General features: G+C 33.2%; 1 protein-coding gene across 2 annotated transcripts in view; it reads left to right on the top strand.

Annotated features, from left to right (window-relative positions):
- The window catches only part of HBS1L (HBS1 like translational GTPase), an 87,093-nt gene that overhangs the window by 24,542 nt on the left and 46,724 nt on the right, over positions 1 to 15,827 (top strand). The window contains exon 1 of one of the 2 annotated variants that reach the window (XM_030316396.2): positions 12,911 to 13,000. The exons of the other annotated variant lie outside the window; for it this stretch is intronic. The gene's annotated coding sequence lies outside the window, so the exon portion shown is untranslated. Of the gene's footprint in view, positions 1 to 12,910; positions 13,001 to 15,827 lie in introns of those variants that run through there. 2 annotated transcript variants of the gene reach the window in all.

The raw sequence follows: 15,827 nt of genomic DNA, 5'->3' as shown, positions 1-15,827 counted from the left end.
TATTAAAAAAATTTTTTTTAATGTTTATTTTTGAGAGAGAGAGAGAGAGCACTAGTGGGGGAAGGGTAGAGAGGGGAACAGAGGATCTGAAACGGGCTCCACTTGGACAGTGGTGAGCCCAGTATAGGCCTCGAACTCACGAACTGTGAGATCAGGACCTGAGCCAAAGTCAGAGGCTCAACTGGTTGAGTCACCCAGGTGCCCCTCCATTTTTATTTTGTTTTCTCCCCTCTACTTTCTTCTTCCCCTCTGCCAGCTTTGTTTTCTCTTGATTTTATTACTTTTAATTTGTTTCATTCTCCAAAGATTGGCTCTTAGATTAATAATTAGTTCTACTGGTATATTTTTTCATTAGTTTGTGAGTAATCTGTTTATTATCTAATCTGTTTTCCATTTTTTTCTCTGCCTTTCTGAGTGGAACATTTAATTTAACTTAAATGCATTTTCAATTCTTTATTATAGAAGTTAATTTTAATTTATGAGATTGCAAACACAGAAAAATTAAGAAAATAATATAACAGATACTCATGGACCCACCATTTAGTTGCATATCTGTCTCTCTGTTGTGAGAAATAAATTGTTAGATTGGAGTCCTAGCTCCACCTTTTCCTTATTTCTCCCCACTGCTTTGTAGTTGATACGCATTGTTTACATTCTGTCTTATTTACCTAAGTCTCTGTAGTTCTATTTTTCCTGTGGATACTATATTTGCTCATGAGTTCTTTTAGAATCATTGTTATTTTCTGGGTTCCTTTAGAGTTACTGTTATTTTCTGGATAATTCACAATTTTTATTTTGATTTCCTTTTTAAGCCAAGAATCTGAAAGTCTTAAAATTTCCAGGTTATTGTGGGAGTTTCGTTATTTTTGTTAAGATTACTGATTTCACTGTACTGTTAGAGAATGTGGTCTGTGCCCTTAGAAGTTTACTGAGGTTTTTTTTTTTTTTTTTTTTTTTTGAGGCCCAGTGTAGTTTTAGAATGGTTTCATAGGCACTTGCCAAGAATATGAATTCTGTCTGAGGAATACAAAATATGATACATTTCTGTCAGTTACTTTTTAAATTGTTAGAGGGTTCAGTGGGCTGACTTAAAATCTGTTTCCTTAATTGTAGGCTGAGAGAGAGGTAAGTTAAAATATAATACCCTTCCATTTTATTTCATCTTATTACTTACAGATTTTACCTTATGCCTTTTGATATGTAAAGATACATGATCTTTCTGTGGATTTGAAGTTTTCATTAATGTAAAGTTCCTTTCTGATTTGTTTTATGCTTTTTGACTTAAATTCAATTTGTTTAATGTCATGATTGCTTTCCCTAAGTTGGACTTGTTCATCCTTTTACTTTCAATGTTTTGAGTCACTTTGGTTATTTGTGCCTCCTGTAGATATAATTGCGTTTGTCAGAGTCAAAGGATAGGCTAGATATAATACCTTCTGTGATACATGGTCTGTATTTTGACTTGGTGTGTACTGTTTGGTAACTTGGAGATTTGTACTATCTTTGTAACATAGTAACATACTTTAATTTGCCAGCACTAAGAAATACGTTGATCTCTCATTATGGAAGATGAAGAAATTAATTTATACTTCATCCCCTCCCTATTTCTCATAATTTTTGTTGATATTTTAAGTTCTTAGTTAAAATATTTACCTTTATAACTTTTATGTTTACATTTCTATTAACTGAACTATTAACTTTAAACAGTTAATTTAATGAGTCCTGGATTTAAAAGTTGAGCTCGTCAAAGTTACAGTTTCTTATACTTGCCCCCTCTCTCTTTTTGTCCTGTATTTTTAGTCGTATTATTTATTGCCAAGATGTATAGCATTTTTATTTTATTTATTTTTTTTTTTTTTTAATTTTTTTTTCAACGTTTATTTATTTTTGGGACAGACAGAGACAGAGCATGAACGGGGGAGGGGCAGAGAGAGAGGGAGACACAGAATCGGAAACAGGCTCCAGGCTCCGAGCCATCAGCCCAGAGCCTGACGCGGGGCTCGAACTCACGGACCGCGAGATCGTGACCTGGCTGAAGTCGGACGCTTAACCGACTGCGCCACCCAGGCGCCCCTAGCATTTTTATTTTATTCTGTACTCAAAGCTTCCTTACTTTCAAAACAACCATAGTTCATTTTAAAATAGCATTTTCATGATTAGGCTTCTATTTGTCTCATTTGACTGTGACATCTGGTTTGACCGCTCACCATCCCCTCCTTGCAAAATATACATGTGTGAAATATTTCCCAAGTTGTTGAATATTTGAAAGGGATTCTGTGGGCCTATATTTGCATGACCAGTTGACAGATCATGGTTTTAGGTCCCTCTTGCTTTTGTGGAGGGCTTTGCAGATACTGGTGTGCTGCTCTCTATTATTGTATGTTGCTAGCTAGTCTGATTATGCTGCTTTTAATGTGGCTTTTATTTCTCTAGTGTTACTCCCCGGCCCGCATTTCTCTGGAGTTCTGCTGGCTTACTTTCCAACTTTTTCTCCTGGTGTTCTTATCATTTTCTCTTTTGTCCTTAGTTCTCTTTCTACCCTCCCCCCACCCGCCCCATGTATGTGTTTTGGGAGAAAAATAGGGTAGAAAGTGTATAATTTTTCCTTAGAGCATTTGATCCTATTAAACACCCTCTTTTCAGCTGTAAAACTAGACTGATTTGAGAGGCTTGTCAGTAAGGCAGACTGTAGCAAAGGTTTAAATGCTTAGGTATAATGATTCCACTATCCATATCAGCCTGACTTGATCATGACATAACACTGAACAGTGTAGAGAGAAATTTCTTCTATTTCTCATTTAGAGAATTTTTCAGTGTTTTTGTACTTTCGGAATTTTGGACTGAGAACTTAATACCTATGTGAAAATTAGCCTTTTATTATGGCATAATTAACTAGAACTCTGATGTCTAAAATAATGCATTAAATGTCAATGTGTCTCCTTAATTTAGATAACATTTTAGTTCATTTTGTTAGCATATGCAAAATGGAAAATCAATAGCAAATACAAATAATCTTTGAACAGGTTATTGTGTACTTTTGTTATGCATTCATGAGCGGACTGCTAAAAGAACATATATTTAGGGAGTAAAATCTTGGGACAATCTTGTAGTTTTCTGATGGTGTTTTCCTTGCCACTTAAACCTACCAAAGGAGAAGATACTCCCCAAACTGAGTAATACAGACTCTTTTTTTTAAACAAAAACATCCAGAAATTGAAATACATGTAGTATTGTTTGAAAGGAAAGTTCTTGGCAGAAAAAGTCTTACTATTTATGTTTATAATTGTATAGTCAACCTAACTTGGAAGAAAGTAATTTCTCACACAATGAATATTATTGTGTGAGGTGAGGTTTAATTCTTGATTGCTTTGGAGGCTTTTTCTAACATTGGGTTTATTTTGATTCTTGAAAAATAGTTGACCTAAAAAAAAGTAAGTATTAAGAAAAATAGTTGGTCTGCAAATCTGGAAAAGGAATCTTATGTAATCTAAATTTAACATTTTTTATAGTTCTTGAAATTGATACTGCTATCACCTTACAAGTAAAGTAGCCAATAATTATTTAATCAGATCATTAAAAGAACTTATTGTTTAGGGGGACCTGGGTGGCTCAGTCAGTTAAGTGTCTGACTTTGGCTCAGGTCATGATCTCACAGCGCATGGGTTCAAGCTCCACATCAGACTCTGTGCTGACAACCCAGAACCTGGAACTTGTTTCAGATTCTGTGTCTTCCTCTCTTTCTTCCCCTTACCCACTTGTGCTCTGTGTTTCTCTCTCAAAAATAAACATTGGAAAAAAAAAAAAAGAACTGATTGTTTAAAAGTTTTGGAGACTTTGGAGAAATATATTTTAATAGTATACTTTACAGTTGAGCTATTTTTGATAAGGTTTGTCTTAATATTGGCTTGCTCATACTGTTTAGAAATCTATTCATTTTCCTTTCCCTTTGAATTTCATCTTGTTTTCCCTTCATTTAGAAAATAAACTGTAATTGTACATAGTGAGGATATAGTTATTTTCTGTATCTTATTTTCTTAATAAGTCAATTAAGCAATCTTCATATATATAGTATATCTGTATTCTATTTGAATGTCTGAAATATTATAAGTATGCACATAATGATTTTCATATTCTTGAGTCTTAATGGTAGGTTGTTCATTAGAGAAGGTGTAGGGAATTGAAAAAAAGATAAAATTGTAAGAGTTGTAAATGCTTGCAACAAGATCATTTCTATTTCTTTATTGTGTTTTGTTTGTCTCTTAAACATCACCCAACGAAATGGAAAAGCAAATGACATGAGAGTTTTAGGAGGAGATGCCACCCTTCTTTCTTCTCAGGTGGAGCATGTTGTGAGATTTTAACATGTCCTGGAAATAAATCCCAGTATTAATTTGAAAAGTCTATATTTCAGTGAAAAATTGTTAATATGAGGACACTTCTAAACACTTCTAAACATGAACTTTTAGTAAAGTGCTTAAAATATATTTCATTTTACTTTAATCCTTTTTTGTAAGGAGTTTAAAGTCAGCATATTTAATATTTTTGATGTCCCCTGTAAAATACCTTTCTCTTTGAAAAATTTTTTTCACTAATTTATCACTGAGTAATTTTATTCAAGCAATTAGAAGTATTTTATACTTGTACAGAAAACTTCAGAGTTCATTGACTTTCTGCTTTAAAATTATGTGGGCTTTTGAAAGGAAGTGGTTTATTTCACTGAAAAAACTCATCTGGTTCAGAACGTTCTCAGATGGGTCTTAAGATTCTCTTTGTATGTACACCTACACTGGAAAAACTTAAACACTAATTGCTTAATTTAAAAATAATTTGCTTTAACCTCTCAAAACAGCTTATCTTTTTCTTGCTAGAGCCAGTACCATATAAGAAGTGCATGAATGCTAAATACAAAGTTTTCTTTTAGGCTTAATTACTTTTTTTTTTTTAACCATAGAAATTATAATCTGATTATAGCTATATACTTTCATGTTTCATTCCAAGGCAATTATAAGTTCTTTTGGTATATTTTGAGTGCTTTGTGTACATACTAAGCATTGTTAAGTAGTTCAACAAGGAATAGAGTGGAAGCAAACGACAGCATTCATTTTAGTTATTTCATACTCACTTTTTATCAGAAAAACATGTGGTAGCCATTGGAGACCTAGATTGAGGTCACAGACTTTCCTGTAGAGCTTTATAGTAGCCCCTGAGGGCTACATATGATTTACTGGAAACACCATATGTAGCCAGGTGCTTTCCCTCTGAACATGTTACCTGTTTCTTTTTCTTGGCTGTATGTAGTGTTCTGTCTGGGAGTTGCTACCTCTCAAGAAACGATAGGGAATAGAATATATTGAAATGTAAACTGTGTTTCAGGCTTTGTATGTATTGTATTTAGTCGTTCGGAGAATCTGTGAGTTAGGTGGAAGAAGCTGAGGCTTATATTAAATAAATAAATTGACTTCTTTCACATGGGTGTTAAGAGGTAAATTGTAACTCAAATGGAGTTTTTTTGAACTCCAGTGCCCTTTTCATTGTTACATAGTACTTGCAGCAAACTTTTATATTGTAAAATTGAACCTTGTTTGGTATTTGTTGATAAATATCTTAAGGATAAAATTAAATCCCTTGCCAGGGAAACCAGTTTTATCATTAGTGAGGTATTCAAAAATTACTTTCAAGCATTTTTTTTTTTTGATAGTATTAATTTGGCAAGAGACTTGGCCTTCATGTATAGAGAATTGGTATCAATTTCCAAGTCCTTGCAAATGAGCATTCCTAAGAAATGAAGTCCTTTTCCAGTTTATTTAATTTAGAACTACTTTGTGGTCTTCCATTTCTTGAGCAACAGTTCGGTTTGGTTTTAAGTCTTGAAAAATTTAATTTTTTTTTTAATAGTTGATAACTTGGTACCATTTTAAGGCAAAAGCTTAAATAAATAATAGTGTTTATTGAGTAAAACTAGAAAATTCAAATGAACCAATGGAAGAAAAAACATGTACCTTAATCCTATTATTCAGAATTTAGAACTATAGCATTTTGATGCATTTAAGCAATAATAGTAGACAATATTAATGAACACTTATATGCCAGATATTGTACTAAACATTGTCTTTAATCTCTGTTATCTCCTTTAATATTCAATAATCATAAAGAAGAGGGATTATTTTTATCCTAGTTTTACAGTTGAAGGATCTGAAACTCAAAAATGGCTAAACTTCTTGTCCTAGGCCACAAAACTAGTACATGGTGAAACCAGCATACAGAATAAGATGCCTCTAATACCAATGTCCTTCTTCTTATACATTGTGTACCTATTTCTATATATATGGAGAATATTAGTTTTTTTTTTTTAAATGGGACCACACATCACTTTTTAAGTCTGTTGTAATTTTGTCATGTACTACGTACTTTAAAAGTTTCTTAAAAATTTGTTTAATTTTATTCGTAATTGTGGTAAAATACATATAACATGAAGTTGACCATATTGACCACTGTTTATATGCACTCCCATGTTTATTCACAATAACCAAGATATGGAACCATTATTCACAGTAATCAAGATACGGAAGCAACTGTATTAACCATTTTTTAAGTGTATAGTTCAGTAATGTTAAGTATATTCACAGTGTTTTGCAATCGATCTCCAGAACTTTTTATCTTGCAAAACTGAAACTCTATACTCATAACACCTCTCCATTTTCCCCTGCCTCTGCCCTAACAGCTGTCCGTAGACCTTTATTGTATGCCAACAGTTATTAACATAATATTGTTATTTAATCAGACACTTTGCAAACTTAAGTTTTTTAGTTGATTATTCCAGAAAATGCTACAGTAAATATTTTGTACATTTGTGTGTTTTTTCAATTATTTGATAAAAGATATTTGTAGAGTAGTATTGGGTAGAGTAGCTGGTTAAAAAGGTATGGGAATTTTTAATGCAATTTTAAAGCAATTGGATGGATTGTGCTAATTTACTCTTACATTTAGTTGTTATTCATAATAGCATTTGTAACATTTTATAAAGGATAATTATATTTCAGTGATGGATTTTATATTTGTATTGAAGTTTTCATTCATTAATAGAGTGGATAAGCATCAAAGGTGGTGACTTTTTTATGTCATTTTTGGGTTGCTTGTTGAGGTGACAGTCACCTACGTATTCCTGAAAATTGTATCTGTGTGCTGCACTTTGTGTGCTGTTACAGAGGTTGGTATTGTCTAAAATACCAGTTACTCATGAGAAAATGGTACCTAACTTAGAAGTTTCTATAAAGAAGTAAAATAACGTATGTGATGCTGTTGGCACAGTGTCTGGCACGTAGAAAGTGCTCAACAAGTGATAACTGAACTTAGTTCAAAGAAATAAAGTGCTCTTTTACTACCAACTAAGGAACAGGTGCAGTTAAAACATGATTATATTAAAGTGTAATGCATTAGGGTGCTTATTAAATGACTCCTGACTTTCTGAGGCCTTTTTTAGTCATTCATGATGTTTTCTTGTAAGCCCCACGTGGCTCTTCTCCCCACTTAGCCATTTTTAGATTCGATTCTTCCATATATTTATTTATTTTCACATAATATATAAAAATAGACACTCATACAGGGGTTTTTCATTAATGTTTTATTAAAAAATACTATAATTTCATATTCTTATAATCCATTGTCAACTAGAATATTTTCAACTTACTCAACTTTTGGTGATTATGTAATATTCCATGATAATGTTATACTACAATTTATTAAAAATTTACCATATTAAAGGACATACATTTTATTTCCAATTTTTGCTTTTATGAACAGCACTGCTTGTAGAACATCTGTGTATATATATCCTTACAATCTAGGGCTTTTGATTTATGAGATTGATTTCCTATAATGGGATTACTGTGTTGAAAGGCGTATTGTTTGCTTTAAATAGATACGGCCAGTGCTTTATGAAAGTTATGGTTCATCCCTTCTCCAGCAGTAGGTATTATTACTTTTCTTGATTTTGGACAGTCTGGCAAGTGAGAAACTAATGTGTCATTGCTACTTTAACTTGCATTTTTTGTGATCATTAATGAAATCGAGTATGTTCATATATTCATTTGTTATTTGAACTTGTTCTGTGGATTGCTAATTGTATCCTTTGCCCATTTTTAATTAGGCTGTCTTTTCCTTATTAATTTGAAGTCTTTATATTATTGATACCAATTAAAAGTGTTTATTGAAGTATAGTGGACATACAGTGTATTAGCTTCAAGTGTCCAGTATAATGACCGACAATGCTATACATTACTCAGTACTCACCATGATAAGTGTCATCAGCATCTGTCACCATGTGATATTAGTAACTTTATTCCCTGTATTGTGCTTTTCGTCTCTATGACTTGTTTATTTTATAACTGGAAGTTTGCACCTCTTCATCCTCTTCACCTGTTTCACTTATCCACCACCCACCTTCCCTATGGCAGCCTTTGTATTTAAGAGTCTTTTTTTGTTTGTTCATTTGTTTTTTAGATTCCACACGTAAGTGAAAACATGTCTTTTCCCCTACTTCGTTCACTTAGCATAACATTCTCTAGGTCTATCCATATTGTTGCAAATAGCAAGATTTCATTCTTTTATTATGGTTGAGTATTATTCTGTTTGTGTGTATATTTGTGTGTATGTCACATCTTCTTTATCCATTCATCTATTGATGGATACTTGGGTTGTTTCCATGTCTTGGCTGTTGTAAATAATGGTGCAGTAAGCATCATTTTGCATAAATCTTTTCAAGTTGATGTTTTTGTTTTCTTTGAGTAAATACCTGGTAGTGGAATTACTGTCTCATGTGGTATTTCTATTTTTAATTTTTTGAGGAGCCTCCATACTGTTTTCCACAGTGGTTGCACCAGTTTCCATTCCCAAATACTGTGCACGAGGGTTCCCTTTTCTCCACATCCTCACCAACTCGTTATATCTTGTCTTTTTGATATTAGCCCTTTTGACAGGTGTGAAGTGATGCCTCATTGTGGTTTTGATTTGCATTTCCCTGATGATCAGTGATGTTGAGCATCTTTACATGTGTCTGTTGGCAATTTGCATGTATTCTTTGGGAAAATGTCAATCAGGTCCTCTGTGTTTTTAATCAGATATTTTTTTTTTGGTGTTATGGGTTCTTCATATATTTTGGACATTAACACCTTATCAGATATATAGTTTGTAAATATCTTCTCCCACTCAGTAGATTGCTTTTTGTTGATGGTTTCCTTCACTATTACTTTGGTGTAGTCCCAATAGTTTGTTTTTGTTTACCTTGTCTGAGGAGTCATATCTATAAATATGTTGCTAAGTCCAGTGTTTAAGAGAGAATTTTTTTAGTTCTACGCATTGTAAATAGTTTGCCTAGTCTTTTTCTTTATGATCTCTTTTTCTATAGAAAAATTTAAAAACTTTCACTCTGTCTTTAATTTACTGGGTTCGAGTCTTGGAGTAAAAAACAAAACAAAACAACTCAACCTCTAGGTTATACATATTCTAAATTTTCTTTTGAGAGAATTATATGAATTTTTTATGTTTGACTTTTTTAATGTCTGGCTTTTTTAACGTCTGACTTTTAATTCTTCTAAAATTTACTTTAGTGTGTAAAGAAGGGTAAAACTTTACTTTCTTAAAAAATTTCAACGCATGGGCTTGTATGTATCATATCAGTATGTATCAGTAGTGTGTGGGATCAGAGGGGTGGTAGCTCTCAAATTAGATCGGGGTGGTAGCTCTCAAATTAGATCAGTGTTTTGCAAACTAGCTCTGTCATTTGTTACCTGCATGGCCTTGCTAAAGTGACTGGATTTGAGACTTCTTTTCTTCTTTAAAATGGCAATAATGCTATCTACTTCAAAGTGTATTCTGATTTACTTAACCCAGCTTTTATGCTATAGTAGTCTCTTAAAACTGTGTTGGTTTCCCTTATTTTCTTCCTTTTACTGATTGCTTTAAAGTTCATTACATTTGTTATTAGGGAGTTATTTCTGGATATGGATAGTGTTCAATATTACCAGGTCTTTTTAAATCATTTAGGAATGACTCTTGGTCCCACATGTGAATTCAAGATGATATGTGCAGATAGTATATGACATTTTGTATGTCCTTTTAAAACTTAATTTTATTTATTTATTTTTTAGGATTATTCAATGCAGTAGCCTCTTCCTGTCTTTAAGGCCATGTTCTTGAAGATCCCAAAGATAGAATTAAGGAAGGAAATTGGGGACTAGATGGAAATATGGATTAGGTTGACCTATGTAGGCCTGTGTCTGTGTGCATATGTGTGTGTTTTGCAGTCACTAAAATAAAAGTGTAAATGACAGCTAGATAATGAGAATCTTAATGAAACTTAATGCCTTTTAAATTATTAATACAGTTTAATTTTTATTTATCTCTTTTAAAGTTGGAACTCCTTGAAGTTTTCAACAAGGTTCTTGTAAACTTTTTTTCTTACTTCAGCTCATGTGCATGCTATGAGCCTTTTCCTCTATGCCTGTTCTCTATCCAAATGTTTAGCATTTCTCTGATTTTATGATTAGAAGTAGATTCTCACTGCTAGTGCCTACAGTAATTTGGAGAAGAGCACAGTTACTTGTGTAAATTGCTTGGATTTATATTCCAGTTGAACCACCTGTTAGCTGTGTGCCTTTAGCAAATTACTCAACATTGTGTGTCACAAATTCCTTATTCACAAAATTAAGATAATAATAGTTCTTATTTTTTAGGGTACCTATAATGTTAAATGAAGTTATATGTTAAGCCATTATGGCATTTCATGGCACATAGTAGGAACTCATTAAATTTAGGTTATTCTGCGTTGTTGAGGAGGTGTTTCTCAAATACGCATTCATGCCTAAACAAGACATGAAGTATTAACAAAATTTGTTAGGATGTTTCCAAGGGTGGATAATCCCAAGGATAGGAATATAGACGAGATTTCTTCAGGGAGGGTTTAGAATAAATGAAACAGAAATCTAGGGAAGAATGGTAAGGGACACCAATGTAGTTTTTGAAGGGTTTGATATATATAATTTTATTCTATAAAGTAAGAAGGTTTTGTTCCATTTCTGGTCTAACGAAATTTTTATCCCAGCAATATTAACAAAATGTAAATGGATTTTTCTTAAGGAACATTATTAGTAATGTAGTTTGCTCTTGTTCCTTAACTCTTGAAATAGCAAGAATGTTTAATTGCTATAGAATAAGTTATAATACCATAATTTAAATTCATTACATACATTAGGTTATAAATTTTGTGGATACTGCTTGAAGGTATATAATGTAATATACAGGTTGAAATCTGTTCATCTGAAGTTTTTCAATTTTTAAAGATTTCTGGCTCAATAATGTTTATAAAAATTGAAATCTGATTCCAATGAAAACTTTTTTCTTCTGTGTCATAGCAAGTGGTGGTGCATGGTGGATTTGATGAGGCAAATTATGCTATATAAAGGATGTTTTAAAGTGAAAAAATAATTCATACTGAATAAATCACAGTCAGTGCAGCTGTAATATTGAAGGAAGTGGTTTATTCTCTGTAACCTAGCTGATGTACTTTTTGAATGTACATCTGGTAACTAGAATTTAAAGATGTAGTCAGATTCACTGAAATGGTTTCATATTTGAAGTAGTTGTTTTTCATTGAAAATTTAACACTGGTTTCTTTGAAATTATGAAAATCTTATTTTTGTGTGTGAATACCTATATGTACTGGGCATATTTTGAAACATTTTTACGAACAGTGATGATTGATGGCAAAAAGTATACTTACCTGGAACTCCCCTCTACCCCCCCTTTCTTTCTAAATAACCTTAAACGTTTCTTAAACTTAAGGTGTTTTGATCCAAATTACTTTAAATTGTAAATTTTTCTTACATTAAGTGTCTGTTGTGAATTTAGTTTGAAGGTTTTTATTTTAACCTTATAAATATTTTCTCCTTTTCTCTAAAATCACCTATTAACCTATTATCTTCAGTATCAAAGTAGTAATATTCTTGATGTAGAAGAAGGGGAAAATCATTAATGATTATCTTACCCAAAGACAACAGTTTTGTTTTTTGCCATATTTTTTTCAACTTTTTTCCTATGCATATTTATTCTTTATCTCAAGATTTTTTAATACAATTATTATACATACAATTTTGTATCCTATATTTTTCTTCTTTATATTTTATACTTGTCTGTACACACATTTTTAAATGTAGAATCAATTTTTACACCCCAGTTTGATTCAGAGAATACTTTAAAAACCTAGATTATGGGGCGCCTGGGTGGCGCAGTCGGTTAAGCGTCCGACTTCAGCCAGGTCACGATCTCGCGGTCCGTGAGTTCGAGCCCCGCGTCAGGCTCTGGGCTGATGGCGCAGAGCCTGGAGCCTGTTTCCGATTCTGTGTCTCCCTCTCTCTCTGCCCCTCCCCCGTTCATGCTCTGTCTCTCTCTGTCCCAAAAATAAATAAACGTTGAAAAAAAAAAATTAAAAAAAAAATAAAAACCTAGATTAAAGATGGTGAAAAGCATTTTAATTTAAAACAAAACTAGTGTTCTATATTAGTGTTTTTACATCTTTATAGGTATTATTCAAATTTGAAATTACTTAATGCCATTAAGTAAACAAACCCATATTTTTGAACATCCCCCTTGTAATATTTCTCATGTTTAGTTATGAATTTTATATAGGCAAAACCAAGTACACCTTAGTTATTTTTAACTGGATTTAAGAGTATTATTTCCTGCATAACAGTTTTCACTAACTAGTACCCTATTTGATGTGGATGATAGTATTAACATGTTAAAAAAATATTGTATAGTTGATGTTATTTAGAAATTAATGGTATATATGTGGGGAAGAGATTCTCACTGAATAGGCTAACTGGTTATTTTTAAAAATAGGATTATGAGGGCAGGAACCTTAAAAGGTCATCTGAACTAAATTCCTGACTTGAGGCAGATCTTCAAACATCTTTTTAGTTATGAACCTGAAACCAGTCAACAAGAGGTAGGTTATAATTTGCAAAGAATGTTAATCTGGGTGGTCAAATTGTTTAACTTAGATGAACTTCACTCTTTCATTTATAAAAATATTTTTATACCAGATATGTCATTAAAAAAATTTTTTTTAATGTTTATTTATTTTTGATAGAGAAGGAGAGCAGAGAGAGAGAGGGAGACACAGAATCCGAAGCAGGCTCTAGGCTTCGAGCTGTCAGCACAGAGCCCGGCACAGGGTTCAAACTCATGAACCCTGAGATCATGACTTGAGCTGAAGTCGGACGCTTAACCGACTGAGCCACCCAGGCGCCCCTATATCAGATATGTTATTTTGAGTTATTTTTCTGTCTCAGGACATCTGAAAGATAATAATACTTTGTCAGCATCAGTATCTTCCACTGACAAGGATTTTCAAAGGAAGAGAGGCAGAGATGGCCTTGTTTTTTTCATCTACCTCTTCTCCCAAGCTGAGAATCACTGGCTTTTTTCCATATATAAAATTATATAATCTTTTAAAATATTTGAGTGCCTCGTGTGTACCAGGCACTGGACTGGATGTTTTGGAAAAAAAAAAATACCCTTCTGGAGCTTGTAGGTTGGATGGAGAGGTAAGGCACATACTTTATATTGAAATTTTACATTATAGTCAGAAAACAATATATGTTTTATGAATATACAATAAAGGTTTTTGACTTCCAAGTCATATCATTTTGGTCTGGAGTTATCATTGTTAAGAATTTGGGAGTATCATTTATGACCTAAAATTGATAGCCTAATGCTATGATGCATGCCTTAGAGTCTAAATGTCACTTTCCCCTCCTAAAATCAGCATGAGCAGAAGGATAAGGAGTTAGTATTTATGTGTTTGTTATTAGGGGAACTTAGCCTACCCATCCAATTTCCCATTGGAAATTAAAAGTGTGTCAAACAGAAACTTCTTTGGCAAGCAGAGACTGATGTAACTACTAGGCTCTAACCAAATAGATTCTTTGGAGATTTTGAAATGCAAATATTAGAAGAAATCATAATTATTGATTTTAACTTTAACTGTGACCAGAAGTATCCAAATAGGTACTAATGATTAGCCTCACTAAAATCACAAAATCACGATCTTGACAAAGCATTAACATTTTATAGAGACACTTGATTGAGCAGTTTTCATATACATTTAACTTCAAAGTAAACCTGGTTCAGTAATCTTGAGGAAATCAACCCCATAAAGTCTGGAGGAGGTGCAGCCGGAAACAGAGTGGAAAGGGGAGTGTGCCTTGGAAGCAGCCTGGACAAAAGAAGCAAAGTTCCCATTAATTAAGCATGTGATCTTTAGAAATCTGCTTGAAATTTTCATCTGTAAAATGAAGGACTGGACCAAGTGACTTCTAAAAATACAGCCCACAAAATTGCATGATTCCATGACTCTAAATTCCTTGTGAGAACTCTACAAGGAATGTGAATGCTTATTTTCTGCCTGTCTCTTTATTAATCTGAGTTCCTCCATTGCCTGCCCTCTCAGCCTTCATTTTCGGTAAGCTACCTCATCCATTCCCAGGTCTTAAGTTCATGTGTTTTAATGATGCTGTCATTTCTTTTCCTCTGCACACATGATTATCCAGATTTCTCTTTGCCTTGAAAGAATCTCAGACCCAATATGTTCTGTGTTCATATCTAATTTAGAGTCCTAGGTATTAAGATCTCTGTTTTCTCCCTCTGTAACATTTAATTCATCATCATGATGTAAGAGTGTATTTTCATCTCCTGCCTGTTTCCTCTTATTCCCTGTGCTACGGTTCTTGCTCATCTGTAGTCATAGCACTGTCTCCTGCAAAATTCTCTTAATTTCCTTGCCTGTATTTTCTTTCAGTCTTGTCTGTCTTTATGTCTGTGTCTGAAAACAGAGACTATTATTCATCTTTGTGTCCCCAGTGCCAAGAACATGTTATAATTTAACTTGCAAAACTCTACAGACCCAAGATTGTATCTAAACAGTGGTAAAAAAAAAAAAAAAAAAAAAAAAAAAAATTGGTGGCAGTCCTCGTCTATGTACTGCTGTAATTGTGCACTTGATGAAAGGACCCATACAAAGAAGCAAGACCCTGACTAGCAGATTTCTCTTAGTTCTCTGGAATGTGTTTTCTATTTGGTAATGACTTAACCATCTGCTCATTCTTCTTTGCTGGAAAGTCTGGGAACTTTTACTTCTCTCACCTGTCTACATACATCTAGGTATTATGGATTCCTAATTTTACCCTGTAATAGCTTGGATATCCCTTTCTCTGTCTCTATCGTTCATATCTTAGGTCAGTTCGTAGAATTTCTTACACGTGTTAGGACAGCATTCTTCTAACTGCTCTTTCTCCAGTCTCGCCTTCAGTCTATTTTCCATGCTGTGGTCAGAGTAAGTTTTAAAAGCTCTGATATTTTACTCCAATGCTTTGATTCTGTTAGTGGTTCTTCTTATATTTCAAAATCAAGTTAAATGTCTTAATGTTGTACATGGCCCTAAATGCATTGCCTGCTTTTCTATTCTTATGTCTAACCTACTTACCCTCTTTGCTTGTGTCCCAGCCATGCCAATCTACTGGCGGTTGTATTGTTTCAGGCATTGTGTCTTATTTCCCAATCCCCTTATCCTTATTTTTTCCTCCAAGATTCATTAGAAATATTTTAAAGGAAACATTGCTTAATTCTTTCAGTGTGGGTGGGTCAGTACCTTTCTGATGCCTGTCTGTGTTATCATAGTTCACATTGTAGTATGTGTGTTATCTCTAGTAGACTTCTGTTTTTTGATAGGAATTATGTCTTATTATTTGATCTGTTTATCCCAGTGCTTAGTA

Source organism: Lynx canadensis, chromosome B2 (assembly GCF_007474595.2).
Source record: "Lynx canadensis isolate LIC74 chromosome B2, mLynCan4.pri.v2, whole genome shotgun sequence".
Taxonomy (NCBI): Eukaryota; Metazoa; Chordata; class Mammalia; order Carnivora; family Felidae; genus Lynx; species Lynx canadensis.
Note: the sequence above shows the minus strand (reverse complement) of the source record. Positions and strands in the feature narration are given on the sequence as shown.